The sequence below is a fragment of the Triturus cristatus genome, chromosome 6 (genome assembly GCF_964204655.1).
Source record: "Triturus cristatus chromosome 6, aTriCri1.1, whole genome shotgun sequence".
NCBI classification, from domain to species: Eukaryota; Metazoa; Chordata; class Amphibia; order Caudata; family Salamandridae; genus Triturus; species Triturus cristatus.
The window spans coordinates 778,063,372-778,091,037 of NC_140589.1; the positions used below are offsets into that span (position 1 = coordinate 778,063,372).

At 44.6% G+C, this 27,666-nt stretch overlaps 1 pseudogene across 1 annotated transcript in view; it reads left to right on the forward strand.

Moving 5' to 3' along the window:
* Positions 1 to 27,666, forward strand: part of LOC146817863 (amine sulfotransferase-like) — a 251,311-nt pseudogene that overhangs the window by 192,307 nt on the left and 31,338 nt on the right. Inside the window, exon 3 of the transcript XR_014962854.1 lies at positions 20,360 to 20,492. The product of XR_014962854.1 is annotated as an amine sulfotransferase-like (transcript). The remainder of the gene's footprint in view (positions 1 to 20,359; positions 20,493 to 27,666) is intronic.

Consider the following 27,666-nt stretch of genomic DNA (forward strand, 5'->3'; position numbering starts at 1 on the left):
AGTGATGTTCCCCTGGTTGTGATCGTCCGTCATTTTGCGGCGGACCGTCCTCCGCAGATCGTACCACCTGGCTTGGCACTCATGCCTGGTCCTTCTGGTGGACTCAACAGCATACACAGAATTGACAATCCTCTCCCACATGGCTGATTTTTCGGATATGCTGGTCCGTCTGACCAATGTTCAAAAGAGCTGTGGCTCGACTCTGACGATTTCGTCGACAAGGACCTCCAGCTCCTCCTTTGTGAACTTTGGATTCTTGTTAGTGGGCATGGTGTGGAGTGTGGGTGTGGATGGTTGTGGGGGTGTTGGTGTGGATGGCTGTGGGTGTGTGAGTGTGGCTGTGAAGGTGTGTGTGTGTGAATGTGATGAGGGGGTGTTTGTGATGGTGGTTGTGTGAAGGAGTGCAAGTGTAAGGTGTATTGATGGATGTAGTATGCTGCAGTGCGTTGTCTCTGTGGTCTGGCAGTAGAGGATCTGTTGCAAAGGATCATGGTTTGAGTGTGTTGGGCCTTTTTATTGGTCCATTTGTGGGTGTGGCTGTGTTTGAACTTTGGGTGGGTGTGTTACAAGGAGTGGTTGTGTTTTGGGCCTCTGTTTAGCTGTTTGGCAGTTGCAGATCAGTGTATAGGATGTATGTGGGCTTGTTGGACATGTTTTGTGGTGTTGTGTGCATCAAATTGACTCTCCTTGTGTTGTTTTGGTTTGTCCTGGTTCAGTACGAGTGTTTTTGGCGTCTGTACAGTGCGTACATGGGCCATGTTGTTGTACAGTGCTGTCCTTTGCTATGGCTTAGTACGACTCATACATGCGCGATGTTGGGTGAGGGTGCTGGTGTAGGGGCCTGGGGTAGGGTGCGTACAGACACGGGCAGGGTGTTGTTCCGCACCGTCCATCGGTGGTGGTGTTTCGCACCGTACATACAGGGGGGGCTGGGTGTACGCTCCGTACATACACAGGTGGGGGTACGCTCTCTACATACACGGGTGGGGAGTTGGTACGCTCCATGCATACACAGGTGGGGGTACGCTCCGTACATACACGGGTGGGGGTACGCTCCGTACATACACTGGTGGGGTGTGGGTACGCTCCAATCATAGACGGGTGTGGGTACGCTCCGTACATACACTGGTGGGGTGTTGGTAAGCTCCAATCAAACACGGGTGGGGGTACGCACCGTACATACACGGGTGGGGGTATGCTCCGTACATACACTGGTGGGGTGTGGGTATGCTCCAATCATACACGGGTGTGGGTACACTCCGTACATACACTGGTGGGGAGTTGGTACGCTCCATGCATACACGGGTGGGGGTACACTCCGCACATACACGGGTGGGGGTATGCTCCGTACATACACTGGTGGGGTGTGGGTACGCTCCAATCATACACGGGTGTGGGTATGCTCCGTACATACACTGGTGGGGTGTTGGTATGCTCCATTCATACACCGGTGGGGGCACGCTCCGTACATACACTGGTGGGGGTACGCTCCGTACATACATGGGTGGGGGTACGCTCCGTACATACACTGGTGGGGTGTGGGTACGCTCCAATCATACACGGGTGTTGGTACGCTCCGTACATACACTGGTGGGGTGTTGGTACGCTCCATTCATACACGGGTGGGGGTACGCTCCGTACATACACTGGTGGGGTGTGGGTACGCTCCGTACATACACTGGTGGGGTGTGGGTACGCTCCAATCATACACGGGTGTGGGTACGCTCCGTACATACACTGGTGGGGTGTTGGTACGCTCCATTCATACACGGGTGGGGGTACGGTCCGTACATACACTGGTGGGGGTACGCTCTGTACATACACGGGTGGGGGTACGCTCCGTACATACACTGGTGGGGTGTGGGTATGCTCCATACATACACGGGTGGGGGTACGCTCCGTACATACACTGGTGGGGTGTGGGTACGCTCCATTCATACACGGGTGGGGGTACGCTCCGTACATACACTGGTGGGGGTTCGGCGCGTACATCCTCGGCTGGGGGGCGTTTGGCGCGTACATGCAGGGGCTGAGGGGGTTGTTCGGCGCATACATACAAGGGCTGGGGGGGTGTTCTGCGCATACATACGGGGTCTGGGGTGGGGTGTTCGGCGCGTATGCGAGCACATATCTCCATGGTTGCTATAAGAGGTCGGTCCGTACGGTGTTTTTCCATACGGTTGTAAAATCGAAAGGACGGGACTGATCGTACTTGCGCGGTCGGACTTCATTTTCCCGATTCATAGGGTAAATCGTCTGGGGATGTGTCGGACACATTTTCCAACCCGAGGACATGTGGGGAAATTTTCCCAATGCGATTCGTATGGACTTTTTCCCATGCGAATCGTACTTGGCAGTTTGTACGCTACTTGTACAATTCGTACAGTAAAAAATCCGGATACGATTCGTTCGGGGAAATTTTTTCCAGGATCGGAATCGGCCCCTTAACTATTTAAAAACATTTACATTTAGGAAAAATTATTTTTCAAATAGAAATATTAATAATTTAAAATATTATAATGTAAAATAAACAAAACATAATAATGTAAATTACAACAATAAAAATAAATTATATTATTTAATACACTTACTATTCCCACTACAGTTTAAATAAAACTTCACAAACTATTAAAGTAAATATATTAAAAATTAACTACTCTCACTTAGCGCAAAAAATAAAAAGTAGAACATGATAAAAATAAAATTTACAAAATTCCAACCAATAAATGCAACAGTACTAAAAGTAGTAGATTGCACATACGTAATATTCTCTGCACCTATTCCAGCCAATACAACACCAGGAAAACTGTTAAAGAGCAGGAGGGTAAAATTTACTATTCCCACTCCACTGAGTGTAACACTAGAGAAAGTATTGAATTGGGGAGGAAATAAATGAACTTTTCCGACTCCAGTCAGTACAACAGTAGGGAAAGTGTTGGATTATAGAGGGCTAAAAATTACAATTCTCACTCCACTGAGTGGAACAGTAGGGAAAGTGTTGGATAGCGGAGGGATCAAATTTACTGTTCCCACTCCAGTTAGTACAACAGTATGGAAAGTGTTACATTGTGGAGGGGCAAAAATTACTATTCCCACTCCAAAGTGTGCAACAGTAGGGAAAGTGTTGGATAGCAGAGGGATAAAAATTACTATTTCCACTTCAGTGAGTGCAATCGTAGGGAAATTGTTGGATAGTGGAGGGATAAAATGTACTATTCCCACTCCAGTCAGTACAACAGTAGGGAAAGTGTTGGATTGCGAAGGGATAAAAATTACTATTCCCACTCCAATGAGTGCAACAGTAGGGAAAGTGCTGGATAGCAGAGGGGTAAAAATCACGATTCCCACTCCAATCAGTTCAAAATTAAAAACAAACAAAATATTATCATCAAAATAAAAATATTTTAAAAACAAAGAAAATCAAGCAATATTAATATGTTGAAAATTAAAACAGAAATATATTTAATATTAAAACAATTTTAAAATAAAAACATATAATAATGTTAAATACATATCACAAATACCTTCAAATATTTAATTAAATTAAAAAAAGTAAAAAATGATTTTCATACAAATACATTTTTTTTATTTAGAAAGGATTTATTAACAAAAACATTAATGACTACACATATTTAGTTTATTTACTTCTGAACCGTATAGCACCAGAAACCTCACAACCCACATCTACAGCCTAAAAGAAAATTATTTACACAATTAACATAATTCATTTTTCATTAAACAAATATTATTAATTAAAAAACAAATGAATTAACTTTCCACCCTTTTCCCCTTTAAAACCAAAACCCCACACAAAAAGGTAATTAAACAATAAACATAATTAATCATCAAATAATTAATATTAAGTTATAGCTATTTACTAATTAATTGAAAATAAACTTCCCGCCCTTTTCCCCTATAAACACAACAACCTGCACTTAACATAAATTACACAATTTCCATATGTTACTATCAATGAATTAATATTAATTAACAACTAATTATTAATTAATTAAATATAAATTACTTCCCTCATTTTACCCCTATAAATGCAAAACCCACACCCAAAAAAATTAATTAAACAATTAACAAAATTGATTATCAATTTTTATTATTAATTATCAACTAATTAAAAATAAATTACTTCTCACCCTTTACCCCTATAAACCCCCCAACCGGCACCGAAAAATTACACAATTACAATAATTATTTATCAATTAATTAAATTATATTAATTCACAAATAATCATTAATTTAATATAATTTAATTACTTTCCATCCTGTTTCCCTATAAACCGACAACCTCCTACAGAACTAAATAACGCAAAATGTAATTAAAATAAAATTATTACTACTAAAAATGCAAAAATAGTGTTGACTTCTATATGTTTTAAAAATCAAAATTATGTACCCTAAAATCGATATTCTTGTCCACGAAATTTTTGCTGTTGATATTTCTGTGTCATGATATTTACAACTCGATAATTGTGTCAGTCAATATTACAAACTCGATATTTTTTCAAGGCAGGTATCCTTTTTGGAATAATTGTTTATTTTGGTTCAGTCTGTTTAGTATTAGTATTTGAGCCTGGCTGAAGAGGGCTTTAAGTCCTGAGTGGGAGAGCTAACACATTTCAGGATCAATGTGGGATTTTAAGTCTCCTCATTGCCCTGCTGTGCTCAACGCGATAAAGACCAGAAAATCCCACTGGTCACAGTTTCCTGGATGTATTACAAATGAATCAAGGAGGATACATTATAAAGTCTGAAAAGTTAAACATCAAAACATTCTATTGCCTCAATAAATATCATAAAAAAAAATTATTATTCCATACATTATATCTCACAGACAATTGCACATTAACCATTAAAGTACAAATATTATAAGTAAAATGATTCTATAACATTAGCCAACTTATGGTGTCTTTGTTGATAGTCACATGATAGTCTTTCGTGGGACAATGTCAGGCATCCATTTTGATGTTAGCAGTTCATTTTTGCATGTAAGCAGCCTGCACGTTTTATGCGAAAGCTCCGCTTCTTCAGGGCCAAAAGTACTGAGATTACTTCTCTTAAGGATCACTTTACAATATTTTATGTTACTTTTCACATACACGTTTCCCATTCATTCATGTCAATGATCACAACCTTAGGTTGCTCCATAAACAACTTCAGATAATCCTTCTATATCACAATGAAGCCCATAATAATACACAACATCAGCATAGGTGCATTTCACAGGAAAGGTTGCATAGAAAAATAAGGATGTCCCTTGTTCGAGCAAATACCTGTTACAAAGTCAGCAAGGCCATCTTTATGAGGTATCGGCGTGTGCTTTCTTTCAAAATTTCAAAGCAGTTAAACTGCTAACATCAAAATGTATGGCTGACATTGTCACCTGAAACACTGTGTCATGTGACAGTTCCATGAGCTAAAGAATCATGGGTTGAGATGCTGACTCTAGCAATTGCCAATGGTCTGAACAAACGCAAGCATTCCTCACATCCACCTTTGTGTGTTTCATGTTTGCAAACTTTTGTTGAACTGCTGCAAAATTGATTCAGCAAGCTTTCTCAATGGCTTGCAGTCCTTAATCAAACAGATAATGAAAATGTCAGATGTCTTCCTCCTGCCCAAAACAGAAAGATTATTTGGTGCACTCATCCCTAGTGTGGTGTAATACAGGATAAATATTAGCCACCATTTTGTTGAAAATCCCACAACTCTAAAGAATGGTATCAAAATGGCAATGCTTTTCCATATGGTCCAAAAGCCTTCTGAATGCATGTACAACTCTTTAATATAATGGGCCTCATTACGATGTCAGTCGGAAAGCAAACCGACCAACTTCCTGTCGGAATCCGTTTAGACTAACTCACGTTCGGCAAGTCCGAAAGACCAATTACGATGCTTCTGAACGCAGCTTGGAAAGTCTCCAGTTGACTTCAATGGGAGCCTGTGTTCTGACCAACAACTCAGGCTCCCATTGAAAAAAGGGGTGGTTGTGGAAAACCATGCACCCTGTCGGAGGCACCCCATGGTGCCTGTCACACCGTGCATGGTTTGAAAGGTGGTCCCTTGGGTACCCCCACGGCCCCTAACCGGAGTCCCCATGGTGAAGGGGGGCCTGCTAGGGGCCCCCAATCCAGTTTATAACAGCCTTTTCATGTCGGACAGACGGAGTTGGAAAGGCTGTCTGAATCCGACATCGTAATCCATAGGTTGGAAACACTATCCATAGAGCTGTGTGATTTGGCTTAGACCGACCCGGAGTCTCTGAATGCCGGTCGGACCGATTCGGGCTGACCGAACGGTTACCTTTCCATCGTAATCGGTCTGTCAGAAATGTTTCCAACTCGGTCAGAAGTATAGGTTCCGACACAGTTCAGGAGGATCTGACTGCTGTTCAGAGCCTTTCTGACCGACAATTTAATGAGTCCCTAAATCTGCTCAGTAAAATAGATAACTCGGAAGCAAAATGAAACAGAACTGGTACGCTGAGTAGCAGAATTGTGGATGATAGAAATCACTGTGCTGCTTCAGGTGACTCTGACAAGCAATTAACTAATTTTACAATAAGTTGACAGCTAATTGCTTGGGGGGGATCTTCAATTTCACTGCCACCTGGGAATAAAACCGATTACGTATATACATAATTTGGTGTTGATAAAAGATATAGAAACACATGAAAGAGCTTCTGCTAAATTAATATTTTGTGTGGAAGCTTGTATGGAAACTCAATCAATATTGGTTAATAACAAAAATAAACAACCAGCTTCTAGAATTAGAAACAGGAAAAATTCATGCCCGTTTTCAAGCCCTGGGGTTGCAAGCATCAATATAGAAGGAGTACACACTCCCAAAACTACAACTAAATGACGTGTCTGTTAACCCTCTCTTAACATCCTTCCTGCTTCTTTGTTGCTGCTATCTGGGCCAGGGACTGACCTACCCCTTCCATGATTTACACATCATAGAACTCTGGTTAGTCCAGAGTCCCCCACTTCTTGTGCAATTAGAACATTTAGTACAAAATGACCTACTGTCAAACACTGAATCAGGAGCCAGCATAGCTGGCACGTATTCTTTTCGGAAAGGTAGAACATTCTAATATCAGCCACCCTGTTTCCCTCCATAATCTCCTAATTTATAACAAATTCAGCATTACATTATTGTCCCTTCTGCCGTGATGACTCACTCATTGAGGCCCCTGTGCCTACAATCGCAATTGTGACGGTGGTGACTGGTTTCTGTGATTTGTTCTGTGGCATGCCGTGGGAGCCAGTGTTTTAGATAAGGGAGTGGGGAGCATGTATGCTGATGGTGCAGCAGATCAGGGCTCCTCCCTGGTTCCTTTTCATGCCACTGACACAGGTATGCGGTGCATGCTCCCAGCCAGCGTGTGGGTGTGTGCTTGTTGCAGGGGAGATGGTGTCTCCTCTGGATTCTGTTTTTCTACAGGGCCCACCTCGGGGGCCCCGGGCTCTGGCACTTCTTAGTTGCCTGACAGGCTCTGCTCTGACTGTGTACGGTCAGCTGCTGTTGACTGGCCTGTGGGCCATGAGGGGGCGTTTAGCTCGGATGGTGCCTTCTTCCTGGATGCATGCTTCCGGCAGGGATGTGTGTTGCCACTGCTCCTTTCGGCATGCTTCCTCCTTAGGGTCTATGGTGCGGCCGTCTTGTGTGGTGCAGTTAGCTTGCCGGTGTGTCCTGCGGTGTACTGTGCAGTGCTGCTGCTCCTTTTTCTGTTTGTGTGTTCGGTCATGCACTGGTCTTCCCCTGCATTGCCATGTGGGCCTCTTTGCCTTTGTCCTGGTACGTTGTCGGCACGTCTTGGGCTGGTCCATTTTCTGGGGCACATGGGACATCTGCACGCAATGTGTCAGACTTTTCCTTTTTTACGGGGATGCTTTTTCCCCAATTTTTCTCCCTGCTGGTGGTCTGCGGTGCATTCCTCTGTCTGGAGTGGTTGGGTGCATCTTTCTTGTAGCCTTGGCATGCACTTGTTGCTTTGCAGAGCCTCTGTACCTGCGGCAGCGGCATGGTTCTGGTGTCTCCTGTGGTGTACCCAGTGGGGTGATAGCTGTGTCTACTCTGAACGTGTTTGTCTAGGCTGGCTTGTGGGCCGGGAATGGCTTTCTTCGGGTATGCTCAACATTCTTCAATACGTTTCTTTGCCTGGCGCAACAATAGTCCCTGACTGTATTTGCTCCTCTCTCCCACCCAGTTTCTGTGGTTGGTGCTGCCTTTTTGTATTTGGGGGTCACTCTGCCACACTTGCTGTTGCACTTGTATAGGTGTTTTTTAAGGCTCGTCAGTGGTGTGGATGCTGGTCCCCTCAGTCGTCCTTCCTCTAACCTGTCTGCCCCTTCTCAGAGATATCCTGGAGCTGTGCCTCTCTGGCATGGTCTTCTACTTTTGGTGGCAAGATGCTGTTGGAGCCTCTTTGTGGTTGGTGTCTGTACTGGCTCTCCCTGCTTAGTCATTTCCTGTCAGCTAGTCAATTGTTGGTCGTCTTCCTTGTGCTTATAGCGGGCCTGGAGTTGTTTCTGCTTGCAGCATGGGGGGATACACAGCACAATTTTGGTATCCCCCAGCCTGCTATGCTATACTTAAGCAGTCTATCTGTGGTTTGTCCTTGTGCTCCTTTTGTTTTGCTAACGAGGGTCCTTGTTGCCTAGTGGTGCAGGTCTTGGACTCTTTGGGTGGTCTTGTGTGTTCAGTCTTGGTGTCATCATGCCTTGATGTCCGGTGCCTTCCTTGGCAACATCCATATATTTTCGGCGGCTTGTGGTGCCCTAGCTAGAGTGTTGGATTTATTTTACTGTAGACGGTTGGAGTTCTGGCCGTGTTGCTGCCGCAGCGCTCGCCTAGTTTTCTTTGCCTATGATTTATGGACTTAGGTGTGGTTGGTCCAGTTTTGTTTCTTCAGCTGTGTCCATTCCTGTGGGTCCTGTGTTGCCTGGCGAGTTGTCCATTCCGGGACTGTTGGCGGTCCTTGCGCCTACTATTGGCACCCTTCTCTGCTTTTTGCCACCTCTGTGTCTCTGTGGGGAGCTGTGCTTCTTCCAGGGTCGCTGTTGTGTTCAACAATGTTAGTTGTGGGCTGTTGCATGGCTTTCTTGTGGATATTCAGTGGTGAGGTTTCACCCCCAATGGTGTGGTGATGATCCTTGTCTCCTGCTTCCCCTGTGCATTAGGATGGGAGGGTGACATTGATGCCACTTTCTGGCCCGATTGTTTCTTCTTGGCCCCTTTTGTTGGCTAGTCTACGTTCCTTCCTGGGGCTTTTTTGCCTTCGAATCATGTGGTTCGCATGGTGGATGGTGGCCTAATGGAGATGTTGTCGCCTCTGCGTTTGTTCCCAGGGCTTCTTTGGCTTGCTCTTTGGGGAGGTTGTGCAGGACGGGTGAGGTTGTCAGATGTCCCAGGCTAGATGGTCGGATTGTATTGTCTATGTATTCCCTGGCTCTAATGTTTCTTCTGGGTGGCTGCTGTATTGGTGCTGTGGACCCTTTTACTGCGGGTTCCTATGCTGCCCTGTGGCACCCTGGCTTGTTGGCATGCTCCCTAGGTGTGTCATATGGGATGTCATATCCATGGACTGCAGCTTCTGCAGTTGCATTCTTGCATGATGTTGTCTCTGCATTCACTTGCTCATCATCCACATTGAAGTGTATCCAGACTGGAGCATCTTCTACGGGCCAGGACTGGTGGTACATCTCTTTTCCTGCTTGCAGTGTGGCCGTTGTTTCTCTGCATTCCGTTGCCTGGAAGAATTTTGGCCTGTGGGCCTGCTGTTTGCTTCCCTCCTTTGGCCTTGGATGCTGGTTTCCTCCTGCCAGGCTTTTCTGGCTTCTGATCCCCTTCCGGGGGAGACTTGCTGTTGCAGGGTCTGTTGGCCTCTGTCTCTTGTTCTGTGTGGGTGTCCAGATGGTTATCTTATGCTGTGCATTAAATGTCGTTTTTTTTGGCTTTGTGTGCTCGGCGACAGGTCCTTCCTCTTTGTTTCCCTGCGTTTTCCTGGGTGGTTCATGCTGGGTCTGAGTCCTGTCACTTTTCTGGTGCAATGAACAGTGTTTCTGCTTTGTGCCCCCGGTGACTTCATTGGTTCTTAGCTAGCTCATTGTGTTTCTTCTGGTGTTTTTGTCTGGGTCCTCGTTTTACTGTGGTGGTGTCTGTTCCTTCATAGTTTGTGCGGAAGGCAGTTCTGGCCTTTCTGCCCCAGGTGGCAGAGTTCCTGGTATCTTCTGCTTTGTTTTTACCTGTGGCTCCATCCAAGGGGGATTTGCCTTTCACTCGGTCCTTTAGTAGGTGGTTTCTGCTCGCCTAATGCAGCTTGTCTTCTCCCCTTTTTTTTCACGTACACACACCCCATACTGCTTCAAGGCCACCGCAGAAGCTGCTTGGCTTCAGTCACTGAACGACTCTTACATATATAAGGCAGTGCAGGTACTTTCTCATCGCGATCACACGGACCCGCGGAGGAGGAGGAGGAGGAGGAGGAGCTTCCCTGCTTCCCGCGGACTGCCAGTGCAGTAGTTGAGCGAAGCTGTGGAGCTGTGGAGCCGGGTGCAGCGGAGCCGTGACGACTCGGCGGAGAGCAAGAGAGACACAGGTGGGTTGGGCCGGGTCGGGTCGGGTTGGGTTGGGTTGAGCAGGCTGGTGCAGCAGTTCAATCTGCCCCCCCCTCCCCGCTCCCCGCTCCCGTAGCTCCGGCTCCTGTAGCTCCGGCTCGCTTGCTCTCTGCTCCACCTCGGCACCGCCCTTAAGAGACTAAATGGGTGTTTAAAATTGTGCAAACAGAGCTGGCGTTACAGCTGCAACGTCTCCGCCTGCATTACAGTGACTGATGCGGACGGAGGACGGAGGTTGCAGGCACAGGAGGTGCTACCTTGTTTCACCACCCCCAAACACTGCCGCGATCTGAGAGGAGCAGCATAGAGTCCTCGCAGGACAGCAGAAATCAGCAGAAATAACGTCAAGTGATCAGAGGAGATGAGAGGGGCGCAGTGAGAGGTGCAAGCTGTTAGCGTGCTTCTCTAAGTCACATCGACCAGCACCCCTCCCTCTCAAGCCCCCTCCTCGTGGTCCGAGCCAAAAACCTGAAACTTGAACCAGCAAGCCGACGCCGCAAAAAGAAAAGAAAAGAAACGGAACGACAGGACCACTGATTCATCGCCGGACTGAACCCGGCCAACAGCGGTGCCGAGTGAGCGAGTGAGCGAGTGAGCTAAGGCGAGGTGAGGCGCGCACGCACGGGAGGACACGGGAGAATACGGGTCAGAGGACTGGCAAACGGCACAGCTGACGCAGCAGGAGACAGTGGGACACAACGGGATGTGGTAAGGAGTAATCTCCTGACGCTGCCTTGCTGTTTGTTGCTTGTCGTGTCCAGTGTTGTCCAGTGTTGTGCCTAGTGTTTAGCGTCCCGCCTTGACCCCACCCTGAGGGGACTGCCAGCGCCTGTCCTCAAGTTACCTCTCCCTCGCCACAGACGACGCCAGGCGTCTACTTGCTTCCCGGAAACAGCAAACAACCCGGACACGGACCTGGGGGTCAGGGGTTTGAGGGTCTGATTGTGTGCACCCCTTCTGCACATTATCTAACTATCTACACACCCACCCAGCTTTATCCATCTCATTCCAATCTCATTCCAATCTAACTTAACTACTCTAAACTAGGCCTCCGAGATAACAGGCCTTCAAGACAACAAAGATGAGATCTGGTAGAGTCAGGGAACTGCTACCCAACCCCCACCTGAATCCCCCCTCAAAGTCCAAGAAGATAAAGAGAGCACTTGATCTGCACATCAAACCGCTTCAAGAAGGTCTTCAAGGGTTTGAAGAGGTCACCCAAAACACCTCAGTCAAGACAGATAGGAGCGTTCCAACGGCCTCACCAACCCCAGCCTCATCCACAAATGGAGACGGCAAAAGGACAGAACAGGACAACATATCATCAAAGGCCAGCTTCACCAACCTGAGTTCTGTCACGGCCTACCAACAACAATCGGACCCGGAACTACCAACAGCCGCCGCACTAGGCCCATCACTCTCAACATCGCAACCCCCATTCATCAGGACTAAGTCATTTTTAAAAACTCTTAGCGAATCAAAGGAGCTCATTTCTATAGAGAGACCACTAGAAACACCAGAAACAAAAAGGAAATGTACTAAACAACCCAAGATATACACAAAATTTTCCTTCTTGAAAGATCCAGGTTTAGCAATCTACTCTAAGACTGGATGCATAGAGGGTCTGCAAACTCCTCTCCTACCCGAGGCAGTTACTTATACCTGTTCTGACAGTCACACAAATGACGCCCTACTGCCTACAGAGGGGAGCAGTAGCACCATACTAGACGATCCACCAGTCTCAAAAACATCGCCAGTTCTGAGGAGTCCGGCAACGTCACCGCCAAAGGTAGACCAAGGAGCTATCAGAAGAAACTACCAACGCTTGGCTAACACACGTGACAAGGACACGGACGATCGCACAAGAGAGACCACACCAGAAACTGGCGGACCCGCCGTGACAGCCAACTCCCCAAATACCATCTCAAGGGAGGTACTCCACTCAACTGAAACCAACAAACCGCATCAGGAAAGTTGGGACAGCCAGGAGAACCAGGACAAGAAACTGCAAAGCCCATCTACGACAGTAGACAGCAAGGACGGAAACAGTTGGAACATCCAAGACGCGTTACCCCGACAAACAAACAGAAATTCCTCAACGGAGCAACAAACCAACTTTACAAACCGGGACAGCTTGAGCACCAAGCAAGAAACATTACTAAAAGAACAATACCAACAACTCCAACAGATCAACATAACCACTACGCAAACAGAGCCCCCAATAAGAACAAAAATAGACCATGGGGGGCATACAAGCGCCCAGAGCGGGACAATCGAGTCCAATTCAAAAACGCGTCGCTCTCTATCTCATTACAGCGACCTCAACTCCACGACCTGCTCCGCGGAAAATGATATGACATTCATGGCCACGCAGGAATGGGAAGATCTTATCGCCTCTTACAACCTGAGGCCAGAGTACAATACTTTATTCGACGAACCAAACACCTTATTAAGCCAGGGGAACAGCAATAGCACGTTAAATCCACTAGCTGAAAGCCCATGGCCTATAATCATAAATACTTTGCAAACAACAGCCAAAGCACTAGAGTTCCAATCGCTAAAAATGGACACCCAGCTAACTGTCTTACAATCAATAGCTACTTCTATACTAGGCATTGAGGGGAAGATAAATGAACTAAACGGTCTCATAAAAAGGGGCCAAGAAGCGACCTACACGATCAAGTCACCCTCCCAACCATGCTCCTGTGAATTGATATTAGACAAACTAGCCACAATGCCATCAATGCTAGGGGACCTGATGCGAGAAATAAAATCATCAATTCCTCTAACGCAAGATTGTAGTGCAGCATCAATTCCAAAACAAAAACCATCAATTCCTCTAACGCAAGATTGTAGTGCAGCATCAATTCCAAAACAAAAACCGCAGGACCCCAAGCCAACACTGGTCCCGGGAGCAGCCACCAATCTAACTGCAGAGAGCAGGGAATCGATTTCTACCCAGCTAAAGGTCCCAGGCGTCGAACCAGTAATCCAAATAGCTACCCCCACTAATCTGAAACCAAAGAACAACAAAGCACAGAACAAAATTCGAAGGAAAAAAAGGAAAGGGAGGAAAAAGCTCATATCAAACGTCAACTTTTTCACCAAAAAACAGTCCAACCCACAGCAAGAAGACAGCAAAAGCTCCTCTGAAGCAACGGACACGGAGCCATGCCTACATACACCACAACAAGAGGATCAAGATAAAATACAAGAGCAGTTAATTAACTCTCCTCACGCCACAGCCCAAAAGACAACCAGAAGCCCAGCCAAGAAACTTCATCTGGAAACAAACAACCAATTACTTGACCAAAAAAATTGTGAACCAAGAAAGATCGACGACCCCACAGTCAAGTTTAATTCAACACAAAAAACCACGTCTATAACTAAGCTCATTAATAATACAGAATTCACTCAACCATCAAACAGCACAACTAATAGCAACATAACCGAAACAAGAGTCGAGTACACATTAAGAACCCAAATAAACAGCCCAACTGTGAGCAGCCTAAGCCGGCAACCCCACTCCAGTCACAACAGCTACGCGAGTCTCCAACCAAACTGTAAAAACATCACCAACCAAGCAAATTCCACTGTCATTCTCTTCGCGCCAGAATACACGTCCCTCGGCAGGGACGACATATTAAACAGGGGTAACATTCTTAAACTCCTTCACTCAATAACAACCCTAGAGAACATTTACTCTTCAGATCTGCTCCAAATTGAATTCATCCCCAGTAACGACATCATCCACCAAGAAATGACAAAAACAACGTGGAATACTCCCGAGACAGCGAAAAAGATAATGGAAGAAAAAATAATCTTTAAAAATTGGGGGATCGACTTACGACTTGTAGAACAACCTCGATACCCGGCACCTTTTTTACTTCCGCCCAGATCACCGGCGCGAAAAAAAGACCAATTCAGTGCTAAAAGGAGCAAGGAGTTTTTCGCCGACAGCACATTCCAAACCCGGGGCAACAACGGTTAATGGTCAGGAACTCATACAAAATGACCAAAACCTACCAATCTTCACCCAAAAGCTGCCATTGATCCAGCGAACTATTAATACAGCTATTCCAAACTGACAAAGGGGTCTGAACACTGAGAGCACCACAGAAAAAGTCAAACAAATAAAAATTTGTATTTGGAATATCAATGGCCTGGCAAGTAAAAGACACGACCCTGAATTCCTGCAGTACCTAAACCGATTCGACCTCCTGCTCCTCCAAGATACTTGGGAGGAAGAACCATTCAAAATTCAAGGGTTTACATCATGCTTTCTCCCTGCCAGCAAAAATTCTATCTTTGGACGCAGATCAGGAGGTCTTGCCATCTTGGCATCCATAGCCACAATAGGAACAATAAGACCCACAGAGTTTTATATATCCCCCCCAAGCGGTATCTTGACGGTAAAAACCCAGCTAACACTGCAACAACATACTCAAGAGGTTATAATAATAAATACTTATATTCATCCAACACAAAAACGAAAAGCAGCAAATGAACTGATAAAAGTACTGCAAAAAATCTCCGAAGGAGACCAGTCCGACCAGATCATAGTCGGTGGTGACTTCAATATGTTCCTCATCAACACAGACCACGATAATAACATTCAGCAAGAACTCAGCTCCACGTGGGGCGTACCAAGACAAAGCATGGCTAAAACAGATAAATCAACAACCAACTCAAAAAAACTATTGAGACAGCTAGAAGACCTCAACCTAAGGGCACTGAACGGGCGATTTGCTGGCGACAATCCACCGGCCCCAACATTTCATTCTAACAATCACACCTCCCATCTCGACTACACCTTTACATCCTTAAACATGTTCCCAATGATAACAACATTCAGGATAGGGGTCAACAACCTTAGTGACCACCTCCCCCAAGAAATCTGTATAAAAGCAAGAGCACTACTAAACGTAGAACCATATACCGGCCCAAAGATAGACACAACATCAAACCTAAGGCGACTCCGATGTAATTCCAACAACATCACTACAATAAGTCTCGACGTAAAATCTTTATACATTCAAACAGTAAAGTGCCTGAACACACCATCAAAAGAATGGCAAAACTTCACCCAAAAAGTTGCAGACAAATTATCTAAGGGTCCAGTAAAGAAGCCTCCAAACGGCAAGGGACACCTAAATAAAACATTACTCTCTCCAGGCATGAAGATCCAAAAACGAATAATAAACCACACGCTGAGAAAGATACGGCAAGACCCGGACAACAAAGATATGCAGGCAACCTTGAGGGAAGCTAAAAAAACACTAAAACAGAAGAAATGGGAGAAACAGAAAAATAAAAACGATCAACTGTGGGCAAAACTATTCCACGAAGCGAAACAAAAAAACAGCTCTAAATTTTGGAGAATGATTAAGGAAATAAAAAATCCTGACCATGGTGGCATAGATTCTAACATCACAGAAGAAGCATGGATAAACCATCTAGCCAGTCACTTTAATAGCGAGGCTACAACTAAAGAGGAAGTGCTAAAGAGGTTGAGCACGGATGACGTGGAGGTAGTACCAGGATACCACCAAAGAGAAACAAACAACAAACGCAGCACTTTCATCTTGAAAGCGAACGATTCAAAGAATGACGCCGACACCTCAACAGTCTCAGATCCACAGCCATCGACGATTGGGACTGAAGACATCAGAAGACAAATAGCGAAAGGAAGACCAACAGGAGCCCCTGGACCCAATGGCTTACCATCAATGCTTTTCAAAAACGACGTAGAGTTCTGGAGCGTCGCGTTAACATCTTTATTCAACTACGCAAAAATTAATCAGACTCTACCAGAGTCATGGCATGGTTCAATAATCAGTCCAATCCATAAACATTCGAGCAAAAAAGACCCAAAAAATTACCGTCTGATAGCGCTAATTGACGTAGAAGCTAAATACTTCGCAGGGAACATACTAGAGGAATTAACCTCATGGGCCGCCGCAAACTCGGTAATCCCGAACACCCAAACCGGATTCCGTCAGGGCCAAGGAACAATTACAAACATCACGGCCCTGACTCTACTGATGGAATCAGCAAGAGATAACAATAAATCCTTATATCTCTCCTTCATCGACTATACTGCAGCGTTCGATCATGTAGACCGCAACATGTTATGGCAAAAACTGACCAAATGGGGCATACCTGTTCATCTCTTAAACGTACTGATAGCACTACACTCTGACACCTGGATTAAAGTGAAACTTGGTGCAGGCACACATCTTTCAAAACCAATAAAAACAACAAAGGGCCTCAAACAAGGCTGTGTCCTAGCTCCAATGCTATTCAACCTCTTCCTAGCCGACCTGCCCGGCGAACTAGACAAAAAATTCTGCCACGCACCAAAGCTAGGGAAGACCACACTATCCACCCTGCTGTATGCAGACGACCTGGTGCTCATCAGCCAGACACCCATTGGTCTCCAGCACCTACTAAACACCACCTACGATTTTTCAAATAAAAATGCACTGCAGATAAATTTCAATAAATCTAAGGTTATGGCAGTAAACTACAAAAAGAAAAGGGAATATAATTGGCACATAAATGGAGAACGATTGGAAAACGTAACAACTTACAAATACTTGGGCATAATACTGGACTCGAAGATCACTTTCAAACCCCAGCTGGACTCCCTGCGAGGCAAGGGAATGGCAACCTCCCTTGCCCTAAAATCCTTAAAAACTAAACTCCTAGATCTGACCTTCTACCCACTTCTCCAAGTACTTCGCGCAAAACTGCAACCAACATTCACCTATGGGAGCGAACCCCTTCAAGGAAAAGACGCTACTCTTCTGGACACAATCATATCAAACTCTTACAGGCTCATCTTTAACTTGCCAAAACAAGTCTCCTCAGCACAAATACGACTGGAATTTGGCATCGCGAAACAAACCTTAGAAAGACGGTGCGCATACGTCACTGCCTGGCACAAGATACGTAACGCCAACAATGATTCCCTAAATTCTAACATCTGGGATGAGACTCTTCAGCATCAAAAATCATCAGCGAGGAAGTATTTAATTGACTCTCTTGAAGTGCTGGGCTTATCCAACTTATGGGACATTCCAACAGACCACGTGACGTTTAAAAAAACAGCCAAAAAAGTAGTTAGACTTATCTCTACAACTGAAGACAAGGAGGCCCTGACAAAAAAAGCACACTGTTGGGTAATCCTTAATGATTATGGTCCAATGCAACCACAGGCTTACCTCAACGTGGGCATGAACTTAAGAATGAAAGAGAAATTTTTAAAAATGCGTCTGGGTGTAATCCCGGTATATCCTCACTTACCGCCCTCGATAAGGAAAAATCTTGACCCACAATGCCGTCTGTGTAAAGCAGGAAAGGAAGACCTTGTCCACGCAGTGTGCATCTGCCCCAAACTGAAAGATCTGAGATGCAAATTCCTGCGAGACTCATTCAAATCTTATGGTATACGGACATGCAGACAGGCAGTCAAACTTTGCTTCAATCCCAGCAAAACAAAACTAAACTGTCAGGTCGTAAAATTCTTTGAACTGGCCGGAGACAGATACATGAGAGCTTGAGGACTGTTGATTTTAACAATGCAACACTTTAATCTGAATCAACTTGGCAAACTCACAGGACAGAGAGAACTTTTAAATACCCTTTGGTTAATTCTCTTTGCAACTTTTAATTGTCCTTTTAATGTTTTTTATTCGACTTGTAAAGATTTTAATTAATCATGTACAAATAAATATTTACTTACTTACTTACTTCTCCCCTGGAATTCCTGGGGAGGTCTCCTTGCGGCTTGTTGGTGCTATGGCTGGAATTCATGGTGTTTCTTGCTGGCACTCTGTTGGGTTGTTGTTTGGGATGGTTCTTTCTTCCTTTGAGTCTCCTTGCTGTTCTCAGATCCAGTGGTTGCAGTTGTTGAGTTCCACTGTGCTGACTTCTGTTTTGTCCTTTGTTTTTGCCTGTGGCATGGCCTTGTGTTTGCATTTTCTGTGCAGTTGTCCTGGCCTCTTTTTGGCTTTGGTACATCTCAATTATTGAGTTAGCACGGTAAGAGTCCTTCTCTCACCTTGATGACTCAGGCCCTCCCTCCCGCCCTTTTCGGCAAGTCCAACTATGTGGTGCTTTGGGCTTTGGTACAGAACAGGAAGTGTGGAGCAGGGAGGGATTTTTATCTAAGGGAAAAGATTGTGATTGGAGGCACAGGTGTGTCAATACTCTGAGTCATCTGGGCGAGAGAAGGACTCAGAATAATGCTATTACCAGTAAGTAATTGCAGCATTACCGTATCAAGCTTGCTACATACTTTAACTTCCATTTCATCTCTTTAAAATAACCACCTCGTTATATCTTCTACTTTTAAACACTTCCATCACATTCCTGTGAGGATCTTGTAATCATGGTGGCCTAATTTTTACATTGTTTTTGGTCTAAAAAAACACTAATCCTCCTAAGTAGTTCCAGTTTCTTCTGTTAAATGTTTTCTAAAGTATCTCTTTAGACTTATTTTACTGAATTTGGAACCTACACAAATCCAAATGCCTGTACTGTCTTCCATTTGGTTAGAAGGTTTGCACAACAAAAGGCAATTAAACTTTTTCTGACACATCAGCTCAGTCTGGACTTTTCTCCTAAAGGTGTAAACATAGATGTATTCAAATTTACATAAGAATGCATTAAGCTTCATTTTCAGACATAGACATTTCTGCTCCCTCTCTTACAAAGTTTACTGAAGATTCGGTTGGGCATGCAGGTCCCACTTTATGACAATCTTGAAAAACCTGCTAACTGCTCCTTTAAGAAGTATGTCTAAGGGCCTGATACAGATCTTGGTGGATGGGTTACTCCATCCCAACAGTGACTGATATCCCGTCCGCCAAAATATAAATCCCAATAGAAATAATGGGATTTATTATTTCGACGGGCAGGATATCCATCACCGTTGTGACAGAGTAACCTGTCTGCCAAGATCTAAATCAGGCCCTAGGTCTCTGAACTTCACCTTGAGTTCCTAGGAGACCATTGTCCCATGAACGCAGAGAGCTCAAAAAACCCTCTGCAGGAGGTTTTCGGCCTATAATAAGCTTCGGTGAGGCAGACCACATTTGCAAAAGTTCTACAAGATTCACAGGCCGCATATACATAATTTTGCTGAGACCTACCCCCCAGGCCAAGAGAAATTAGGAAAACAGTTTTCCTGCTGGAACTACACTTTCATTTTGCAAATTATACTCTTTTGTAATGTTTAAAGGAATTCAATTGCCTGTTCTTCTGCGTACAAAGTGCTAATTTTGGGTGGAGAAGGAATTGCCTGGTTGAAGTCTACTTCCTTTGACTTCTTTTATAAAGATTTGGGTTTGGACATCCCTGGGCAGAAATGTTAATGCACAATCGTACAAATACATCTTTTTAGGATCTACTACTATTGATTATTTCTAAAAATGTCCTGGTAATAAAATAACTCTCTTTCAACATACAATTGTTGTTATTTCATAGCACTCTAACTGACAGAAGTTACTGTTATACCCATTTAATGGAAGTGGTTTTATCAAACTTGAATTTAGGGTAGAGACAGTCCTGTTAGCATTTGCGCACTTGGCCTGTAAGAGACAGAAAACTATCTACGGAACATGCTTAAATCATTAAGCTTTCTAAAATGAAAAGGATACAATATGAGTTTTGAATTAATTCGTGTTTGATATGTTTAACATTGTTTACATTTTTTACAGGTTATTTATGTCATTAGAAATCCGAAAGATAATTTGGTTTCTTTCTATCACTTTATGAATATGTTAAATGAACTTGAAGAAAAGCCGTCTGAAAAGCGGGAGGAATTCTTTGAGAACTACCTGGCAGGAAAAGGTAATTTATGCATGCTGTATATTCAAAGAATGATTAAGAGAAGGACAGCTTTTCCATAAGGAAGAAAACGAGTTGAAAATCTAATCTTGTTTTAAAGGATGAGGATACTTTCATGTACATAGAAACACTGATTCTGAAACAGAATGCAGCCTTTTTTCACTTGATTTACAATTATCTATTAACTGTGAAGGGTTGATTTTGCATTTTACCTGACACTTCTGTAATTCTTTGCAAATTTCTGTACTGCCCAGTGACTCAAGTTATACATATTTTAATTAGGTGTGCTGTAATTTGTCTCAAGTATTACTTTTATACTGTAAGTGTTATTTACCTTCCTTCTTTTTCCCTTCGCTCCTACCCCCTTCTTCCTACCTTATATGGCATCTCCCATTGCCCCAAGAACCGCTGGTGACAGTTGGAATGTTGTTGTTGGAGGGTCCCTCCCGGCTGCTGTGTCCGAGAGGCTGTTACGAGATGTACAATAAAGTACTCTTCCTAATTTCATGCGTGTCTTTTCGTAATAGGTGCTATTGGGTAAACAGCTATATTGCCTATTACTGGTAAAGTTACAAGTTCCCAGCCCTCAACAGATAATGTGCAACCAATCCTCAGTTTTCACTAAGACATGCTCTACAGATCTGGACCAGGCCCTACCATTTTTTTCACTTACTAAAGATGCAGAGGATGGCTGTTTGATACGCTGCCAGAGCAACTTACCAAATTCTCACCTGCCTCCCGCGTCCCTTACGTCCTTGCTCTCCCTTCTGGAGATGACACAACTCTTAAAAATGGCCTGGTAGTGTAAAACATAAAAGCTTCACCGCTACTAAGCACAGTTCCCCTGCTGCCCACCTCTCTCTGGCTACTCATAACCCTGATCAGAGGCCAGTAAAGGGATGGGGGTGCCAGACTATGATCATACATCCATGCCACAGCATTGTCCCTCCCTGTGGTATGGTAAGGATTTGCGATTAGTCAATATGTCGCAATGCATATGTCTGTGCAGCAAACCACCTCTGAAATGTGTGAAAGAAAAGCAGTGTCTTCATACCTACTTAAAGTCTAAAACATGATTATTATAGCAAAAATACCAAAAATAGGCACTCTGTGAGATAGTGCTTCTCCTCCCCACGTTTATGGCCTGGAATTCTTGCCACTCTCACAATTCATCACTCTTTTTGCATTACTGACCCACAGATAGCAATTGAGGAGATACATGCGATAGAAACTGGTACTCAGGAAGTGGGAGTCTCAGCGGGAGATGGGATATATCTTGAGAAGGATCACATGACTTTGAAAAGATACTACTAATATACATTTCTCTGATGCTGCACTAGATTTGTGAAAGCAGGAGATTTGAAGAAAAGAAGGATGGCCAGGTCCACAGAGGGACCCTGAAGTGGGTTGCAAGTCTTTCACCTCAGAAGGAGGCACAGGTATGGCAAGGGGTGACTTCATCTTGCAGTCGAACAGGTGCAGGCAACAAATTCTTCACTTGAGACATCAGGGTGGGCTGCCTTAGCAAAATAGGTCCTGGACCAGGAAGTATGCGGGAGATGGATATACAGGTGGGACAACTTGGTGAGGTTCAGGAGGCATTGTGCACTCTTGCAGTGATTAGAATTGTTTCAGGAGGGAGCCTCCAGCACACCACGGTGGTGTTGGAGATTAGTAGGGCCTGGGGGAGTCCCTTCCAGCAACACTGCTGAGTACACTTTCTTTCTCAGACAGGGCAGTTTGGACCTGAGAACAGAAACTCTAGAGACAATGAATCGGTTGTTTGCAGGATTCTAAAACCATATAATCGTATTGTCAAATAAACCCTGACTCCAGGTGTAGAGCATTGGGTCATTTTAGCTGGGGTTATGAGCACATTGTGGCTATCTCTTTTTTTTTTTTTTAACAAATGTTATGGATTTTGATTTTATGCAAGATGTAAGGCATCAAAGGCCAACGTAAGGTAATATAACAAAAAGGAAAGAAAAAGACATAGTGAAAAACAAATGTCTGCTTGCATTGTCCAGCCACACCCCCCACCCAATGCCTGTCAATTAAATACAAAGTAAGGCCAAGTAGTAAAGCATTCGTCCCACACCCACTGAACCCTCTCTCATCCCGTGAATGTCTGAACCTTGTCATAGATCAATTGGTGCACCGAACAGACCAGGTGTCAACTCTATGCCCCGATAGTCCACCCATGCCTGCCATAACTTGGGATGTCTATGAGGGCAGCCTCTTGCTCTATATACCACCACCTCTAAGCCCATGCAATGTTCCGTTCACCTCTTCCACACAGCCAGGGACTGGGCAGTCATGACATTCCACTCCTGGTCAATGTCCTGTTTTTCCAGAGTCAGACCCAAAAACAATATCAAAAGTTTATATCTGTCGCTGCCTAATGTGTCAGTGATATGTAGAAGAATACGTTTTAGATCCATGGGAACCGACCAGGACAGAACCCCACCCAAACGTGGTCACTCCGTGCCAGAAGCGAGCCAATGCTGAACACCTCCAAATAGTATGGAGGAAAGGACCATCCTCCACGTTAAACCAAATGCTGGGAGTCACCCCCATCCGCCAGAGCAGGTGGCACGTGAAATAAACCAGTGGAGATATTTAAACTAGATCAGTTGAAGTCTGGCTGCGATTGCTCTCAACACCTAAGTCCAGTGCTCATATGTCAGAGCACCTAAGTCGACCTCTCACGCCTCTTTGAGTGCTGAATGTGTCAGGGTGATTGGAGAGCAATGTCTGGTAAATCTTCATGACCTTATGGCCCCCTAAATCACCTATGAGAAGTTTGCCTTCCAGTGGAGTAAATTTGGGAAGGACGGACAGGGTAGTTATGTAGGGAGCCAGTGCATGGTGAAGTTGAAGATAGCCATGAAATTGGCTTTGATGAAGCTGACATTCCATCTGCAGTGTCTGAAAAGATTTGATGATAGTTCCACTCAGAACATCTTCCAGGGTAAAAATTTCAATCAGGTCCCACTTGTGAAAGCACTCCTATGCCACTACCTGTGGTATCAGAATGCCCTGCCTGAGCGGTTTTCACTCCGCCATCCTTCCCAACCACCCCATTCGTTGGAGAGACGAATGCCATTGATTCAAGATTACCCTCGTCACCTGGGGAAGAGCATTACAGTTTCCCCTACAGTATAGATTGGAGAGAAGAGGGGTGTCTCCCACTGCCCACTTCTCAGATGCATATATAGGGTCATACCACCAATTATTTATAATTAGAGTCCCCGGTTTTATAATTTTGTTTTTTTTACATTTCCATCTCAGGCGCGGCCCGTGGAGGGAGTTCCGTGGGGCGGTAAGGCGGGGCAGGGGGGGGGCAGGGTGGGGGGTTCTAAAAACCGGAATATGGATAATTGCAGGTAAGTAAACAATTAAATAAATAAAACGAATTTCGTAGCGCGCGCGATGCAGCGCGCGCTACGAAATTCGTTTTATTTATTTAATTGTTTACTTACCTTCAATTATCCATATTCCCACTTGGCATGTTTCAAGACCACTCCCCTTTTAATCTTGTTCAGTAGGCCAGTCACATTCCATGACTCCATGTGGAGTTGGTCAACTGAACCATTTAGTGTTAAGGTGCTAGGGTGATACTTCAACAGGTGAGGTGGGCAGAGAAGAAGGAGCGCAGCAGGCATGCAAAAAAAAACACATATATTAGGATATAAAAATTGCCAACAGTAACATAAACATATATCCAACTCCTCCATGCTGCGAGAACAGGAGGTATCTGTTGCGAGGTAGTCCGTTGCCAGGCCCCAACAGGGAGCCTTGCTAGGCATGTCCTAATGGATCCCTAAACCTAACATGAGTGAATACATGAGGGGATCAACTACACAACACGCAATGTCTTACAGTCAAAACTATAGAAATCATGCCAAAGCTCACAGGAGAAACTGAAAGGAGCAAGAACCCCTGTCAAGGTTACTTAGTGGGTACTGTGATCGATAGCTGGGAGACCAGTGGCTTGAGATCAGCAGCCAGAATCTCTGCATCCCGCCGGGAGCTCATCCATGAGGAGAGATCTGTTTCAAAGTTTTGCAGGGGATTTCGAGGGTCAGTTTTGTCTGTGGCCCTGGGACTAGTCAGAGTCTATGCACATGTAGTATGCAGCTTCAAGTGTACTCTCTTGTTGGTCTATTGAAAACATTCTCAAGGTGTCTCAAAGAAAAGTGTCCAGAATTGATAAAAGACGTTCAACTTTGCTGTATAAAGGAGCATGTATTCGATGTTAAGGTCCCGAAGACGTTGCTTAGCTGCCAGCAAGGACTGCAGTTATTGCTGCACCATCTTTGTGTAATGTGGGAAGATCATGATAGCCTGAGATTGGTATACAAGTTTGTCTTTGAGACAGTCACGATTGAGGATAGCATCCCTGTCAAGAAAGTGCAGAAGTTTTGCAATAAACTTTCTGGGTCGGGAGCTGAGAGAAGGGTGCAGCACTAGAGCCCGGTGGGCCCGCTCAACCACAAAGCATAACGACAGGCCTCCGCAGGCATCAGATAGCAAAGCCAGAGATCCAGGAAGCACTCCTTTGAAGATCTCTTGCATCCTTACAGGAAGCCAATACATCTCAAGTATCTGCATCCCCCACTCTCACACCTAGCTCCCTGGTCACTGTAATATGTTTGGTCACCCTTTGTTGTGATATATGGCCCTTAGGATCATTCTCGACATTGCTAACTTGGCATGAGCTCAGCTGCCATGATGGTGCTTTTGCGCACGTTACTACATGACTTTATTTTGCAAGACTCTGTTTGTGCTTTTCACATGAGAACGGTCTGCTTTCTGTGTTCTCTGCTGTTCCTGGAGTTTAGTCTGAACACGATGTGCAAGGTCGATTAACATGCCCCTTGTTATTCTGTTCTGGTCAGTCCCTAGCACCTAGACACAACATGCTACACACAGCTGCGCTGCTGGAGAGCTTGTGCTTTGATTTATTTTGGAGTTGCATGTTGTTCACACACACTTGGAGGGAAACCTTTCCTTGGAGAAGAGCTATGATGTTCCTATGATGTAAAGCTACCATCTAGGCTCTAAGGTGTGGGGTCTGCTGACAAAGCCCAGAGATCTTCCTTTATATAATAAATCATAACTTACCAAGGGGAGGGTGGTTAGGCCTTATAGTCCTTTTTCCACTGTTTGTATATAATGACATCATATTTTATGGTATTGTAACAATGCTAACTGTGTTAGGTTTATGCATTTTGCTGCCGGTAGTGGCTCGTATACTGCATTATAGGGCACGATAGTTAAAATAAACATTTTGAACTATACAGTGACTCTGACACTCCTTATTGTGGACAAGTATGAATTAGTGAGCGAAAGGGTATGTCTTGTATTCTGGGTTATCTAATCATTTGTAGCTTTGTGATTATGTGGGAGAACGAATGAGACACTATAGATAGTCGGTTTTGGGATTTTGGGTACTAAGGTGGTAGGAAGGTACAACCCCTATACACCGAGGTCCTGTTTTCCTGCAGATAGTTCTGTGTATGCTCAGAATCTCCGCAACAGTTGCAGGGTGTTGACTGAGTCTTTCACACCTGAGACCCTAGTTTCGGCTTCTGTGATCTGATTGATGACCTGTTGTAGAACCGGATGGAGTAATATAGCATTGCTATCTACTGCACTAACCTTGGCATCGAGCACGTTGTGGGCCTGAGTTATGGCTGCCAGGAGTGCAGCATTGTCTGGGTGTGGTCCATCATGTTCGCAGGCCCCAGTGGACAGAGAAGGGCCCCCAAGTTGGGTGTACTTGTCAAAAGTGCTATACTTGGCGCCATGTGGCAATGATGGTGAGGGTGGCATAGAGCACTGCCAAATGATCTGCCTAACCCCCACCACAGGCTAGTGCGGGAGGTGGCACGAGCAGTCAAGGTCCAAAGCCTCCCATTGGGCACAACACCACAAAGAGTTAGGAGATGATTTAAGGTGTCTTGGTGTGAGGGAGATGGGATATATTGCTGCAAACTGCTCCATGGAGAGGTATCAGAATTTGGACGCTGTGATCAGCACCCTGGTCCAGCCCCCTGCCCATTGTGGCTATATTATTCTTGCATGTGGAGTTACTATGCTCTACCTTTCCTACCAACTCTGGGTGGCAAGCACAGTGGGTATGTTGTTGCACCTCTAGGACCTTGCAACTTTCCTGAACTAAGGAAGAATCATCTGCTCATGTCCAAGGATAGGCTTCCACCCAGCACATACGCACAAATACAATAACATAGAAATATGAACATTACTAAGGAATCTAATTAAAGTCCATTTGCAGATAGAAAAGGGTCCCTAAGAATGCGGATGAGCAGTGGAATTGTTCTTGATCCCTTTCTCAATATTGTGAGGTTGGTAGGTGACACAGGAGTGGGAATCATTCTGAGTAGCAGAAGGAAAGAAGGGTGCATACCATTAAGTCTCCATTTCATGATTGAAACCATCCATTCCAACATGGGCAATGCCATGATACAAACAGGCTAGGTTGGGGAGAAACAATTTGGGGAAACCACTCTCTCAGTGTGGTTCCTCCACACTCCATCGGTGTCCCTTTGACAGTTCTTTTTGATGCGTGCCATGCTTGTGACTCCATATCATATTCTCCTTCCAACAATGCAGATACATTTTTGAGAGTAGGTTCAAGGAAATACCTCAGTTTGTAATAAGTAAATAGCAGCTTTTCGATTGGGAGACAACACTGCTCGTTTACCTGCTGGCCTACTAATGCATTCGCATGGGACACTTCATCTGATAAGCACTGGTGTGTGAAAACTTTACAATCACAGTTCTAAAGGGAAGCTTGGGAGCATTTAATTCATTCTTCATGTACATCCCGTTCTCCATATGTATATTCATGTAATAATATTTACATGGTCAAAAACACATGCATGTTGTCCATAATTTTGCATAGGTTGTTGTATTTTTTTTAAAATAACATGTATTGTTAAACCCTTACAGATCCTTCTCCTGTAACCAAATCATTCATATTTGTATTATCAGAAAATAGAATACAAACTCATGTACGCACACTCATCAACACATGTTATCAATATACAATTACATACTGAACAGACGCAACAATGTGAGATGCAGAATGGGGCCAAAGCAGGTGCCTCATTGCAGAGATTTGGGAGCAGCATAAGAACTAGGCCTGGGC